Below are 16,014 nucleotides of genomic sequence, written 5' to 3'. Positions count from 1 at the left end.
TCAGGCTCTGCACCCAGCATGGGATCTGTTTAAAGTTTTGTTCTCTCTCTCCTTCTGCCCCTGCCCAACACTCTTTCTCTCTCTCTCAAATAAATAAATACATCTTTAAAAAGAAAGAGAGAGAGAGAGAGAAGAGCATACTGGCTGTGAAAGTACCTGACCAGCCAATGTAATGACCCATCGTTTTCATTAGGGATTCATTTCTGCCCATCCCTGCGCTCTCTATATATCTATATGGGAAGTAACAGCCTGTCTCCTGGTTGGATGAGAGGCTTAGTAAGGGAGATCCTTGGGACATCTGGTGGGTGAGGTCACTGGGGAGGTCACCATTAGGGGAGGTGAGTTTAAGCACTAAAGTTGAGGCTCTGACCTTTCTTTGTGGAAACTTCTCTTGCTGGGGCTGAAGACTGCTATTGTGTCCCCATCCCTTACGTGAACATGAATTATGAGCAAATGCGCTCATTAGGATCATGGCCACCCTTTTATTGTCAGTTGTAATAGTTTGTCACTTGAAGGTCTTTTTAGCTCATTTTAGTGGTAAGTGTGGCCAATTCACACAAGCACAGCCAGTTATGCTTTTTACAAGAAGGCTAGAGATTTAGAATCATAAAATTTTATAGCAGAAGGTGACCTTGGAAATCATCTAGTTCACCCCTCATTCTACCGATAAGGAAATTAAGTTTTGTAGAGATTAAGCCACTTGTCAAAGGTCAGCAACCAGGAAGTGGCAGAACCAGGGCTGAAACCCATTTCCTGACCCTCCTTTCTCTACTGAAAGTGCCATATATGATGAATCCAGAACTAGGTTATAAACTAACAAAGAATTGTCCTACAACATGCACTGCAAATAGAATCCTGTCCAATGAAGTAGCTATCTGCTATTCTTTCCCTGTGGGTATTGGCCTCTGGTATAGTTATTCAAAGCAGATGCTAATGATTAATTTGTGGTCAATTCTAAGTTTTCAAAGAAGTAAAAAATCTGCCCAGTGGACATAAAAGAAGGAAATGTGGATTATTTAGGATAAGGAAAAAGAAAGGTGGATCCTTGGATCTATCTCAGACTTCCTTCTCTCGAGGTTGTGGTCCTCAAAGAACAATATCAGATATTTACATGATATGAATACCAGTTCCTGGTATCAACAAGCCACATACTCCATTCTCCATTAAGATGTAGTTTACCAGTAGAAGAAATATGGAACTTATTTTAGATTTCTACCACCCACCCAAAAGTAGTTTCATGTTTTGTATACGAGCAATTCTCTTTGATTAATTCCGAGACCCCCAAAGCTTACGCCTTAAACATTTCATGTCATCTTAGAAGAACGTATATTTCTTAGTACAGAGAGGGAATGCTGCTTCTGCCACAAGTCATTGAAGTGTTCCATGAGCAAGCAGCATAGGACGGGGGTCTAGAAGAAATGAATTGGAGCTTATTTCGTTGATTTTAATAGTCTGACCTCTGAGTGTGCACGCAGCAAGGCCAGGAGGTAGTGGCAGGCCATACATGACGGAATTAAAACGAAGCCTGGCATCGCTCAGGGAAGCCTTCCCACACCTGCTTCTCATTTCCTCTAGTTATTTCTGGTAATGAAAATTGGAACCGTTGCTATATATTTTGGGGTCTAGAAGGTCTATACATTTTTCTTTCATACAGTATGCTTGTGATTAAATATATGTCTGTCTTAAAAAAAAACAAACAAAAAACCCGAAGACCTAAGGGTTCCTAGAAGAATAAGGAAAAAAAAAATCTTAGCATGTTCCCCGAAAAATAGATTTTTTGGGGGGGTTGTTCTTTTCACAATTCCAGCTGGAAGGCTGTGCCTTACTGCCTCCTTCCCCCCTGTCTGCTAACATTTTCATCTACTATTCTCTTTACCTTTTTGCATACTGGGTTGGCCCTTCATTAGGGACCTGAATGGCAAAGCGGAGTAATAATACCAGCTTGTTTTAAAGAAGCTGAAGGATTTCTCTAGAATGTTGAAAGCATTTGGATGGGAGAGCAGCCCTTCCCAAATTCATTTTTTCGCTTGAGTTTTTTATTCTCCAATCATCTCCTAGGCAGTCCTGATGTCTGTATCAAAAGAAAGAGATGTGTGGCTCAAAAATGCCAATTGGAGCCTTCTCTAGGGAGCTCTTAGCATAATTTGTGATGAGTTTAGGGCTGGAATTTGGCCCAATCCTTAATCAATCCTTAGGTGGTCCTGGCTCTTATTTTTATGTTGCTAGGGACAGCCTTCCCATCTTCTTATCATTGTCTGCCTTCAATTGACATTCTGAAGTGCAGCTGTATTGATTATGACTTTTCCCTCCCCTCGCCGGTAGCTTGGAATCTCATTGCTGAGGAGTAATAACATGATATAGATTCATATGCACATATGCACGAACTACCGTGCTCAGTATTTGCATTTGCCTACACGTCTGCTGTGCAAGAGTATGCCATACGAGAGAGGCAGCCTCCTCCCCCTCCCTGCCATGTGATGTCTATATATTTATGAGTAGGAGAGGAGCACTTGGGTATATGAATCTGCTTGCAATTTCCTAATGGAATCTGGCAGAAGAGCTTTGCAATAGGACAAGTTCCAGTAAAAAAATAAAAAGAGAAAGAAAAATGTGTTAATGGAAGTGCTTTCCCCTCATACCTTTCACCTATTTGCCCTCCCAGGCCATTGTAGAAATTAATCCCGAGTGAGCCAGATTCTCCTTCTGGTCAGCAACGAATAAAATACTGTGTTGAAGGAAGAGAAAGTATTGTAATTTTGCTCCTTTTACACAGGACATATCATGGGGGAAGAGTCCAGGTGAACAGGATCTTGAAGCAGGAAACAATGGCATAGTCTTCTGTAGCTGACTGGGCTTCAGGTGTTGTTATTTGGGAGCGGAGGGGCTGGGAATGGTCTTTAAGGGAGAACACCAAGTTGTCAATGGCATTAGAGATGAATGGGTTTGAAAAGTAACAGGCTCTTTTTCCTGGGGAGCTGCTGTTATGTTGGGAGGGCATCCTGAGATGAGAAATCCTCGCTATTCAGAAAAGGCCTCCATCAGTGCCATAACCTTTGTTGTCATAGCCTTTGCCTGCGTGGACCATTTAAATCATGGGTCTTAAAGAAAACCATAGCAAAGGTCCCATCCTGTCCCACATCCATACTCCCTAGACTTTCTGCCTTCCATCGTGGCCTTGGTGTGGCAAGGGCTGTTGGGATGAATGGAATCCTGGGAAGGAGATTTATGGTGGTTGGAGATGTCAACATATGGAATCCACAGACCTTGAAAATGTCTGTGTCTCAGCATGCAGACTTTTTATTTGGAACTTTATGTACCTGAGGTCCATGTCTTCAAGTGAATGAAAGGAAAATTGCTTATTTGGGGAAGCCTTGGCCCAATTCACCTGGGATAATAAAGCCTTTGGATGACATACATCTCATTCCATAGACATTCCATGGAATGGAATGCTGCAATGTAGCTATACAGCCTTGGGCAGAAAAGAGGCAGGAGAAAATATTCTAAGGAGCAAACTGATCCTTCACCTTCTTCAGAAGGACAATTTTTTTGTTATTTATTTTTTTCCTTCAGATACAATCTTCCATTATATCTGAGCAGTTGCTAATAGATATAAAGATAAATGCGGACTATATTTGTTTAGAGTTCATGTAAGGGGTAGAGTCAATGCATAAATTCTTTTGCTACGGACACTGTCAAAGAATTTTAGTATTCCACATGACCTCCAGTACTTTCCTCATGCAGAGGTCTTGTCCTAGCCCGCATGTATGAAATATGATGGTTAGACCTCTCCTGCAGCAACACTGCAGCTATTTTAGGGAAGATCCTGAGAACTCCAGCAATGGCTATCAAGCCTAGCAGATGGCAGGATGGCTGTAGGAGCAGACTGGAGTTTCTAGAGTTGGTTCATATAAAACAGGCTAAGGAAGGAAAAAAAAAAAAAAGATGCAGCCACCTTGTAGCATTCAGAAGCTTCTCCTGCTAGGAAGGACAATGGCCTGAGTGGCCTCCTTGCTGGGGGTGAGGAGACAGAACTGGTGACTTTGCAAGTACCTGAAATTCTCAGTCAAAGGAAGAGGAAATTGTGGCTGATATTTATTAATAATATTGTTTAAATCCTCTCCATTTTAATGGAGATTTTTCTTATTGTTGTTTAGTTATTCTATCAATTGCTGGTGAGATTGTTAAAATCTCCAACTATGATTATATAGAATTGTCTATTTCTCACATACTCTATTTTATTTCATGTATTTTAAGCTCTGTTATTAGGTGAATATACATTTTTTATTGTCATGTCTTTCTGTTGAATTATGAAAACTCCCTTTTTTCCTCTGGAAAACTCTGTAATGAAGTCTACTTTATCTAATATTATTATAGCCACTCCAGCCTCCTTGTGTTTATTGTTTGCATGACATATCTTTTCCCATCCACTTTATTGCAAACTATCTGGATCTTTATCTTTAATGTATATCTCTTATATTGCTTAATATACAGTTGGGTTTTGCTTTGGATTTATTTTGACCATCTCTGTCTTTTAATTATAAGTGTTTAATCCACTTACATTTAATGTAATTTTTGATATGGTTGGATCTGGGTCTATTTTTTCTCATTCACTTTCTTTGTCCCAACTAATACTTATCTGTCACTCCTCAGAAAAGTTGCCTAAAGCTTGAAAATTAGGAAAGTTGGCTGCATGCCCTCTCAAAGTCATTCTAAAGCATTGTCTACAAGGCCTGCCTAAGGCTAGGAGAAGATAACTTTGTTTGACTTACTATTTGCTATTAAGGAAACTAAGGTGCAGAGAGGTTAGTTACTTTGCTCAAGATCAACAGGAGTAAGTATTGGAGTTGGAATTCAGAACCCTAAGACTATAAATTTGGTCACTTTCCCATACTGCCTCCCTCTGGTAATTGCCTCATTATTGAGTTTATGGACAATTACCAGAGGAAGCAGGGAGGACTAGTGCTGCCTTTTGCTAGCTATGGTACCTACAGATGGCATTTTCCGTTAAAGGGAAGGGCAGCTGTGCGATACCTCAAGGTGCACGTGAACCAAGCCCAGGGGTCCCAGGGCAGTGAGGCTCAGCCTGAATGCATAGGGCGTTTGTTCACTCTGTTGATCAGGAACCCCTCGTGTTTACCACTGCCAAACACACAGATACATAGAAACGAAGTGCTGTTTTCAGGAAATATTCTGCTGACATGCTTTTGTTCTTCTGTCTGATAGGAGAGTGGAACTGAGGTGAAAGAAAGGAGAGTATGACCAGCCAGGAAAACACACTGATGTGACAAAATGTTAGCGATGTTTTAGCACTTCCTCATGAAGCAGTGTGACCTCCTGCCACCCAGACAGTCTCTTTCTTTAGATTTTTTCTCGCTCATTCGCCACAGCTGTTTGTTGTTTTCTTAAATGTTAAGCTTTTTATAGCTCTTCAGTTACTTATAAAAAGTATCAGTTATTCAGGCCATACGAGTACTGGTTCAGTGCTAGTCTAATGAGCAGTGAGAACACTGAAGGCATATTTTTGTTGCTTCTATTTTCTCACCACTCCCCAACCCCCCCTCTCACAAAGTTTCCCCTTTGGACTCAAATGACTCCAGATTTTTGGAATTTGCTAAAAAGGTGAGCCACCAGTTGGTCTTTGCTGCTTAAGAATAATTCACTGCCCGTGTTTAATGTTACTGACTTTCTACTGTTTTGTGAAGAGGAGAGGAATAGGTGGAACCTCACCCAGCCGTAGGTGTTCTGACGTGTTCAGAAGGGCTGCAAACCTGTATAGACGCACCTGTGATCTCTAGGGAAAAGAAGTCTCATCTTCGTCATGCTGGGGGGGGGGGTTGCCTAGCACTTGGAGTGTCTTCATTAAGTAAATAGAACTGTCTCTTCAGTCTGCATCCACATGGAAAGCAGGCCTAGTAACAGAAGAGGTCCTGATAGAAGCATAAGGAAGATTCCAGAAACCATGGTCAAAACCACAATTGACATTTATGTTGTTGAGGAAACTGGACAGTCTCTCCTAGGCTGGAGGCCTTTACAATGATGTCTCAATTATACTCACATTCTACATGAGAGCTACAGAATACTCAGAGAAATTGTTCTGATCTTAGTACAGGAGAATATCATTGAACACATCATGGAAGAAACCTCTCAGGAGAGCCAAGATGGAGAAAATCTACATGTACATTCTGCCATGGAGGTTGCCCACCTCAGAGCTTCAAATACTGGGGGCACTTGGAATAATTTGTAAGGGTCCTCACCAAGCATTTTTTTTTAACTAGCCTACATACATATGTGCTATTTTTCAGAAATAAGTAGATACTAAAGTGATTACTAAAATATTAAATATAACATCAAACTACTGGTGCTTTTAAAATATCATGATTATTTTAACTTATTTACTTGTTTTTACCTTAATATAGCTGTAGGTTAGAAGCTGCTGTTCTAGAAGTGATAGGCCTTATATCCAGAATGTATTACAAATAAACTTCTTAGGATACCCTCTATTTGGAGGAGGCCATCTATTTGGATGGAAAAAAATCAAATTATGAGTTTGTATTTAGGGAACCATACCCTTAGCCTTTCCTTCTCGGCGCTGGAAGAAGTGATGTTTTCCTTTTCAAAGGAAGACAATTCACCTAGCATACAACCTGGGATGATTTTGCAGAAATGGGTCCTTGTTAAAAGTGTTTTGAGGTGGAAAATAGACTTCATTCCAACCAGTGGTGACCTGGATTGATCCCAAGTGTCCATGTTGTAAAGGTCTATTTACAGAGGAAATTGTATATATATTTATTTATTTAGCTCAGAGGCTTTTATGTGTATCTATTGTAATATCATGCTTTTAAGTGTCCATGTAATAATAACAATGACTAATTATTGAGCGTTTAATACAAGCTGGACACCTTTCTAAACATTTCACATGTGTTATCTCAACAGGCCTTTGTGGTAGCTATTATTATTTTCATTTTCTACATAAAGACATTAGAGCCAGAGAGCTCAATACCTGGCTTACCAGCACATGCATGATGGAGCCAAGATTTGGACCCAGACTCTCTGACTTTTGAGCCAACACTCTAAACCACTATCCTACATTCACTTCGTATAGAAAGTCTGACCCAAAGCTGGGATTTTTTTTTTAAATTACGACTTAACATTTTAAAGGATTTTCTTTGTCCTTATTTAATTTAGGAGTTAATTTTCCTTTCTCATGTGAAAATGACTCTATTATGATAAAAAAAAATCTATCTTCTATCTAGCTAGACTCTCAAATAGAGAAACTTATGAAAATTCACATGTACAAGTTTTCCTAATTCTGTTTAATAAAATCTCTCATTTCTTCTTTGAGAATATTGTCTCTCCTTAATATGCCCTGCATATGTGTGGGAGTTTACATTTTCTTTTCTTGGCCTTAGTTCATCAGTCTTTATAGTGGGGCCACCTTTACACTAAAAACAATATAAACAATTATGAATTAAAGAAGACATAGAAACAGGGAGTTGGCACAAAAAAGATATTCAACATCATTACTCATTAGGAATATGCAAATTAAAATAAGGAGAGGGGTGCCTGGGTGGTGCAGTCAGTTGATCTGTTGACTCTTAGTTTTGGCTTGGGTTGTGATCTCAGGGTCTTGGGATGGAACCCCGAGTCAGACTTTGTGCCCAGCAGGGAGTCTGCTTGAGTTTCTCTCTCCCTTTCTCTCTGCTCCTCCCCAGCTCTCTTTCTCTCTCTCTAAAATAAATAAATAATTCTTTAAAAAATAAAATAAGGAGCTACTACTACATATGCACGAAAATGGCAAAAATGGAATGAACTGACAACACCAAGTGTTGGTGAAAATGTTAGAGCAGCTGGAACTCTCATTAATAGCTGGTGGAAATGCAAAGTGAGGCAGCCACTTTCAGAAAAGCAGTCTGGCAATTTCTTATGAAGTTAAATATACACTTACGTATGATTCACCAATCCTACTTCTAGGTATTAACCCACGTGATGTGAAGGCTATGTCCAACACAAAGACCCACACGTGGGTCTTCGTAGTCCCAAATTAGAAATGACCCAAATGTTCGTCCATTGCTAAATGGATTAACAAATTGTGATACACCCAAACAATAGAATATTCCTTAGCAATAAAAAGGGAACAAACTACTGATAGATGCAGCAACATGGCCAAATCCCAAAAGCAAAAGGAGCTGGACAAAAAGAGACTACGTATTATGTAGTTCCATTTCTGTAAATACCTGGAAGTGGCAAAACCATAGTGACGTAAAGCCAAGCAGTAGCCAGGAGGGTGGGTTTGGGAGTAGTAGGTATTGATTAGGAAAGGGAATGAAGAAATTTGGGGGGATGAAACAAAGGTTCTGTATATTGGTTATAGTGGCAAACATGTTTGTCACAATTCATAAATGCTTATCAGACTCACCAAGCTGCACACTTTAAATCACACCTCAATAAAGCTGATTGAAAAAAATGTGTAGCAATCTTAGCGACTGAGCTGTATGTGAGACAATTCCATTTTTAAAACTCTAGGGTCACCTTCTGTTGGGTTCAACCTAACTCATTTCACTCAATGTTTAATAAAGGAGCTTGTGGTTTAAAATGTTTTGTATCTTAAATCAAAGCTATTTCTTCAATTGGAAAAGAGGGTGCTTGAAATTAATGTAAAACAAATATTCAGTGAAAAAAGGAAAATTGAATGTGTTCATACTTGAAATGACAGTGATCATAGAGCCCTCTAAGGGTCAATACTTTTCGTATTTTGTTGATACTGTTATTTGTATTTGTTGATACTGTTAATATCCTGTCATATTGGATCAGCTGCCTTGTGAAGACCTTATTTAGAGTTTGAGAATTTTGATGGTTGTAGGTGACATACTGGTTGCGGTATGAACCCCTTACAACCAAAAATTCTCCATGTGGAACAGAAGCTAACTCTATGAGCTACCTGATAAAGTTTAAGGCTGAGTTTCATTACAAGAAATCATTACAAGAAATAGTGACACTGTTATATGTCACTATACAGTACATCATTAGTGGTTTGAGGCAAATAATGAATTATCCAGTTTATTTTATAATTTTCCTATGAGAACCAATAAAAAATAGTGGTTTTTCCAATCATCATACCGTTCAGAGATATGAATACATATCTATTTGCCCTCTCCTTCAGCCAAAACATGTTTATCTAGGGATTTACTTTATGCAAGGCATTGTCTTAAGAACCACAGGAAATGCCAAGTTGCTTAAACATGATGATTGCAGTCATATTTAGTTAAAATTCTGCACTGGGAAATTGGCTGAAATGTCTATAAAATTACATGCAAATATTTGTTTTTGATTATTTCAGGAAAAGGACTCAAAAGATATATATTCTTTTTTTTTCTCTTTTTTAAAAAAATGTTTTATTATGTTATGTCACTATACAGTACATCGTTAGTTTTTGATGTAATGTTCCATGATTCATTGTTTGTGTATAACATCCAGTGCTCCATGCAATACCTGCCCTCTTTAATACCCACCAACAGGCTCACCCATCCACCCGCCTCCCCACCCCTCTAAAACCCTCAGTTTGTTTCTCAGAGTCCATAGTCACTCACAGTTTGTCTCACCCTCCAACTTCTCCCCCTTCACTTTTCCCTTCCTTCTCCTAATGTCCTCCATGCTATTCCTTATATTCCACAAGTAAGTGAAACCATATGATAATTGACTTTCTCTGCTTGACTTATTTCACTCAGCATAATCTCCTCCAGTCCCATCCATGTTGATGCTAAAGTTAGGTATTCATCCTTTCTGACGGCTGAGTCATATTCCATTTTGTATATGGACCACATCTTTTTTATCCATTTTTTATCCATTCATTTGTTGAAGGACATCTCATCTATTTCCACAGTTTTGCTATTGTGGACATTACTGCTATGAACATTGGGGTACATATTGACCTTCTTTTCACTACATCTCTATCTTTGGGGTAAATACCCAGTAATGCAATTGCTGCGTTGTAGGGTGGCTCTATTTTTAATTTTTTGAGGAACCTCCACACTGTTTTCCAAAGTGGCTGTACCAATCTGTGTTCCCACCAACAGTTTAAAAGGGTTCCCCTTTCTCCACATCCTCTCCAACATTTGTTGTTTCTTGCCTTGTTAATTTTTGCCATCCTAGCTGGTGTAAGGTGGTGGTATCTCTATGTGGTTTTGATTTGAATTTCCTTGATGGCTAATGATGATGAACACCTTTTCATGTGTCTTTTTTGTAAAAGACCTATATTCTGAAGACAGAATATTTAGAAGTGACTGTGGGGTGCTAGAAAAGGCTCAACCCTCCACCCCCAGATGGGTTTTCCACCAACCTGCCCCGCACGCCTGAGATGACGCTATTAGAGGAATATCGTGTTAAGCATTCTCTTTTCCCTCCAGTCAACATCACTTGGGAGCTTGTTAGAAATGCAAAATCTCAGCATCCATCCACAGACTGACTGAACTAGAATCTGCATTTTAACGAGATTCCCAGACATCTAGACCACATCGTAATGTTTCTTCCAACCCTGAAGCTTTTCGGTTGCTCTCTGCCTACCAGTAGGATGAACATTAAAGGGCTTAATTTCTTCTACTGCAGTATTTTGGGATGCACTGAAGGTCAGGTGTCTGACCCCTTCCAGCAAGGAGAGACTTGAACCATTCATCAGGTTTCCTGTGAGACCTCTCCTGATGTTTACTTACCACTTGTAGTTCAATAAGCATCTTTGTAAGTAAGAGGAAGAAATTGCAGGTATCTGAAAAGCTTTGTGCACACAGCCAAAGGGGGCTCAGATTAGAAGGGCCTGCTCTGCAACACTCTTTATTTAATAAATGTTAAATGAAAATAATAAATGCCCTTCCTTTTGGCTTGGAAATGGCTTTTGCATGGCCCCGATACAAATACATTTTGTAATCCTTTCAAAGCACCTGTTGTTTTGTTCTTACCCGAGTCCTATGTGGATGACTGTATTTACTCACTGAGGTGTGTGCAGATTACTTGAATGGCTGAATCTTTCTTCCAAGCTCTGGCTGATGTCTGAGCGTAGCCTTTTCTCTTTTACCCAGAGAATGCCCTTGAGGCGCAAGCTGAGTGGAATCCTGAAATGGGTCCCCTCTCGTCCCATCCTTTTGGGAGCTGCTTGTCCACAGAGGTGGCCTGCACCCTATGTTAGAAGAAGCCGCTCAACACCCAGGGAAAGGAGAGAGGGGTGAGAACAGGAGTTAAGGGTCAAGACCCTAGAGAAGTCATCTGACAGAGAAGTCATCTGACCGCCCTCCGCCTTAGTTTCTGGTCTGTAAAATGGAAGGGTCCAACCAGATGACGTAGGATGTATTTGCAACTCTAAACCAGAAAAAAGGTTGAAGGAGTTAGATTTGGGCAACTGTGACACCCCTTTCCTAGTCATTCCCCTGTGGAAACACCACAACTCCAATCTGGAGCTCGTATTTTACAGATGGAGAAACTGAGCTCCTGAGAGGATGAGTGACTTCCTCAACTGTGCCCGACTGGGATGGGGGGGCCTGATCTCAGGACCCAGACCCAAGCATTCTGACTTCACCTGCCAGTCCCCTGCACTCCCCTTCAGCTGTTACCAACTCAGATCATTTGCTTTGTTTCAGAATTTTTTTTTAAGGCTGTGCAAAGGTCAGACATTCCAAATCTACCTGCTGCTATAGGTAGGTGAAAAGAAACGAGCTTAAAAATAGTCTCATGCAGGTACAGAGCAGCAGAGAACATACAATGAACTTGGATTCTATTTGGATTACACACACTAAAGAGGGCAAAACACTTTTTTAAACGTTGCCTCTGTAGTCTCAAAACTCTCCTCATAAGGTAGACAGAAGCAGACACGGCTAATGCCCTTTCCAAGAGAAACGAAGGCAGAGCAGTTACATGAGCTCCCTAAGGTTTCGCGGTCAGAAGTGGACTATAATCACAGCTGCCGGGCATTTCCATGATCTATTTTCTCACCTAGCCACTGGTCCTGCCTGCAGCCATCATGCCCCCTGTTTTCGTACCCAGGTGTCGCTGGCCTCAGAAAGTGGGGCTGGGGCTGGGGCTGGGGGAAAGGTGCCTATAAGGAAACAACTAGGAAAATGCAGAATGCCAAAATCTATGGCTGTCCTTAGGTTTTGATAACATAGGGAAGAATCTTTAGATTCCGTCTAGGACATCATTGAATTTAAATATCTTACCAGTTTCAGCTAAACCTTCTCAAATTTTTAGCCCTGCTAAAAACAGATACTTATTTATCTGGAGTTTAATTACAAATATAGCTTTGTTCTGCATGGATAAAATGCAAAAAAGTCAAGAACAGTTAGCTAGAGTCAGAGCAAGTGAGAAAAACAGCTGCTTCCTTTTTTTTTTTTTTTTTTCATTTTCGACAGTCATAACACCCAAGTAGCACAGAGGCTATGAGGGTAATTTAGTGTTGTGGTTAAGAGTGTGGGCATTAAACCGTGTTTGCATCTTAGCTCTGCTATTTACTAAGATTTTGACTCTGAGAAAGTTGTTTCTTAGGTCAGTTTCCTCATCTGTGCATTGTGGATAATAATGGAAGCTACCTCTTAGGGTAGTTGTGAGGGTTCGGTGAGTTAATACAGGCAAAGAGCTCAGAGTAGAGTCTGGTTAATAGTAGGAAATCAACAAATGTCAGCTATTATTGTTATTGTTACTAGCAAGGGGGGAAGTTAAATATTTTGCCTTTACTGAATGTAAACGTAGTACTATGCAATTGAATTCTAACACACCAACTAAGGAACAGAGGTCATTAACTGAGAAACTATATGTGGTTGCCCAAGCCAAGAAGTGAGCTAGGAAATGGCCAGTCCTTTTAAATTGACCAAACACAGAGGATCATGCAAAGAAATGGATAATGCAAATAACCTAATGTAGGATTAGTAACCTAATCCATTGTAATAGCCAATGCCTGAAGTGATGGTGTAGTCAGAAATGATCAAGGGCCTTTTGAACTCCAAAAAGAAAGAAATCCGTTTCTTTCTTTCATTTTTCTTTTCTTTTCTTTTTTTTTTTTAAGATTTTATTTATTCACTGGACAGAAAGAGCAGAGAGAGAGGGAACACAAGCAGGGGGAGTAGGAGAGAGAGAAACAGGCTCCCTGAACAGGGAGCCTGATGCGGGGCTCAATCCCAGGATCCTGGGATCATGACCTGAGCCGAAGGCAGAGGCTTAACGACTGAGCCACCCATGCACCCCAGAAAAACCAGTTTCAACACACTGGAGAAATACATTGTGTCTGTTCATAATAGGTTATATAATTAGGAGAAGAGAAGGAAAATCCCCTCATGAAAAATACATAAATGTCTGCTCTTATTTATACATCAGTCTCTAATATGTGTAGTTAGTGTAAGTCAGTTTCCCTTATCCTAATCAACTCTGCACGAACTAAAAAAATTCAAGTCCTGGAGCCAGCAATACTAGCCCCCTGGATCTCAGAATTCCCAGAGTACTACAGACTAAAGTCTGGCCACTGAATTCATTTTATCTCTTTCTGATGTATCTCTCATTAGATACCAGAATTTAAAAGATCAGGATCCCTGTTTCAGTCCCACAGAGTCATTATACCTATGACGTTTTCTGCTCATCACGAAAGACAGAAATGCTCTAGATGCCTTGTGGGAATGCTGAAGTTACCAAAAACTATACTGAAGACAAATACAAAATTAAGTAGAAAGTCTCCTTCAACATGGTGAGAAGGGGCCGAGTCTGGAATTGACTGATTGAAATGGACAAACTTATCAGAAAGGTCCAGACGATCCTTGTGTACTCCTTTTGGTGAAGAACGATTGCCTGTAACACACCTGGAACGCCTCCTCTGTTTCTATCAAAGCATTCCCAGGTGGCCTGAGGAAGCTGGTTGCATTGCTTCACCACCATCCATTGTTTGTCATCTAAAACTTTATTGTCCGGAACTCACCTTGTTCACCACACATGACTCTGATTTTTGGCAGCTCCCAGAAATCAGATCCACTCTCAAGAAGTTGAAGATTGGCCAGCACCGAAGACTCAAAGGAATGGCTCACAGGTACGGGGCTGGCCCGAAGGCTGAGCAGTGGCAGTGTCTTTAGGATAAAGGCAAAGCCTCTCAGGGGGCTGGTGTGCTGAGGGGACACTGACTCGATAAGTTCTAGTGTGCTTGCAAAGGAGGACGGTGTACGGCCAAGTGCCAGGATTCTTGGAGCCTGTGTGCTGCCTCCTAATTCTGCCTCTGCCATGTTCTGGCAGCATGACCTTGTGCCAATTACTTGGCCTTCTTGTGTCTTAATTTCCTCATCTGAAAATGAGTTTAAATCTCATACAGTTGTTGGGTGGATTAAAGTAGTTAGTGCATTAAGAGTGCCTGGCACAGGGGTGCCTGGGTGGCTCAGTGGGTTAAGCCGCTGCCTTCGGCTCAGGTCATGATCTCAGGGTCCTGCGATGGAGTCCCGCATCGGGCTCTCTGCTCAGCAGGGAGCCTGCTTCCTCTCTCTCTCTCTCTGCCTGCCTCTCTGCCTACTTGTGATCTCTGTCTGTCAAATAAATAAATAAAATCTTAAAAAAAAAAAAAAAGAGTGCCTGGCACATAGCGTTATTTTCAGATCGACTGTTCTTACATTGTCAACCATCTTTGGTCCCATGCTGTGGAAGCCACTGCTTCCACCTGCCTGGTGTCATAATGTCACGGGTGCTGCCCTTCTCAGTGAGAACCATTCCTTAGCTCACTCACAGCCTCACTCTGGCGCTCTGGTGGTCGATTTTTCACTTTCTGCTTCTCTCTCCTCCTTCTCTTCCTCCCTCTTCCCCGCCCCCACCCCATGTATCTCTCATCTATTTTTCTTGAGATACAGGTGAGAATTAATAATGGATTCGACATATCTTTTTTGTTTTACGGATTCAGTGATTGCTATATGTACTTATTTGTCTATTTGGATTTTTTCCCTAAGATTTCATTTATTTATTTGACAGAAAAAGATCACAAGTAGGCAGAGAGGCAGGCAGAGAGAGAGGAAGGGAAGCAGGCTCCCTGCTGAGCAGAGAGCCCAAGGCAGGGCTGGATCCCAGGACCCTGGGATCATGACCTAAGCTGAAGGCAGAGACTTTTAATTCACTGGGCCACCCAGGCGCCCCATAATTCAGGAGAATTAGAAAGAATCAGGGGCCACATGCTTTATCTGTTTCGGTGTTACAGTGGTGGATAGCATGGTACTTCATGCTGTGTGAATATTTGCATCTCAGAAGTATTAGCATTTGCAATGTGTAAAAAACAGTGTTTGAAAAAAACCTATTTTGAATGAAATTTACCATCTGAAAATATCCACTTCCAAATTTTGAGGATGAAAACAATTTTTGAAACTTTTGAAAATTTTGTTTCTGTTATGCCTAAAGCAAAGGTAATTTTTTAAAAATAGCATTAGTGACAAAAAGCCACTTTTCTACATATCCTTTGTAGAGGTTGTCACCAGGACTGAACAGGTGTAATTTCTTACAGCTAACATTAAAATTGATCTGTTCTCCTTTCACCAGATGTGGGGATTGGAACAATAAAAGGTCTTGCTTAACAGCATGAGGCACCCACCAGGCTAATTTATGGGATTTAGAATGTTAAGGCCAATCAAGTGATCTAACTGTTTCCACAGTGCTCATGGATTTATAATAATCTTCAAGATCAGGGTTTTCACTCTGGAAAACAGCATGGAGGTTCCTCAAAATGTTGAAAATAGAACTGCCCTATGACCCAGCAATTGCACTACTGGGAATTTACCCTAAAGATACAAACGTAGTGATCCAAAGGGGCACGTGTACCCGAATGTTTATAGCAGCAATGTCCACAATAGCCAAACTATGGAAAGAACCTAGATGTCCATCAACAGATGAATGGATCAAGAAGATGTGGTATATATACACAATGGAATACTATGCAGCCATCAAAAGAAACGAAATCTTGCCATTTGCGACAACATGGATGGAACTAGAGCGTATCATGCTTAGCGAAATAAGTCAAGCGGAGAA

The 16,014-nt window shown here is 40.6% G+C and overlaps 1 long non-coding RNA gene across 1 annotated transcript in view; it reads left to right on the top strand.

Annotated features, from left to right (window-relative positions):
• Positions 1–13,825, top strand: part of LOC122904537 — a 73,969-nt gene extending 60,144 nt beyond the window's left edge. The window contains exon 5 of the long non-coding RNA XR_006384222.1: positions 13,536–13,825. This is a non-coding gene — a long non-coding RNA (uncharacterized LOC122904537). The remainder of the gene's footprint in view (positions 1–13,535) is intronic.
• The last annotated feature ends 2,189 nt before the right edge of the window (positions 13,826–16,014 follow it).

This window comes from Neovison vison, chromosome 1 (assembly GCF_020171115.1).
Source record: "Neovison vison isolate M4711 chromosome 1, ASM_NN_V1, whole genome shotgun sequence".
In the NCBI taxonomy this organism is placed as follows: Eukaryota; Metazoa; Chordata; class Mammalia; order Carnivora; family Mustelidae; genus Neogale; species Neogale vison.
This window is presented reverse-complemented; position numbering and strand designations above follow the sequence as displayed.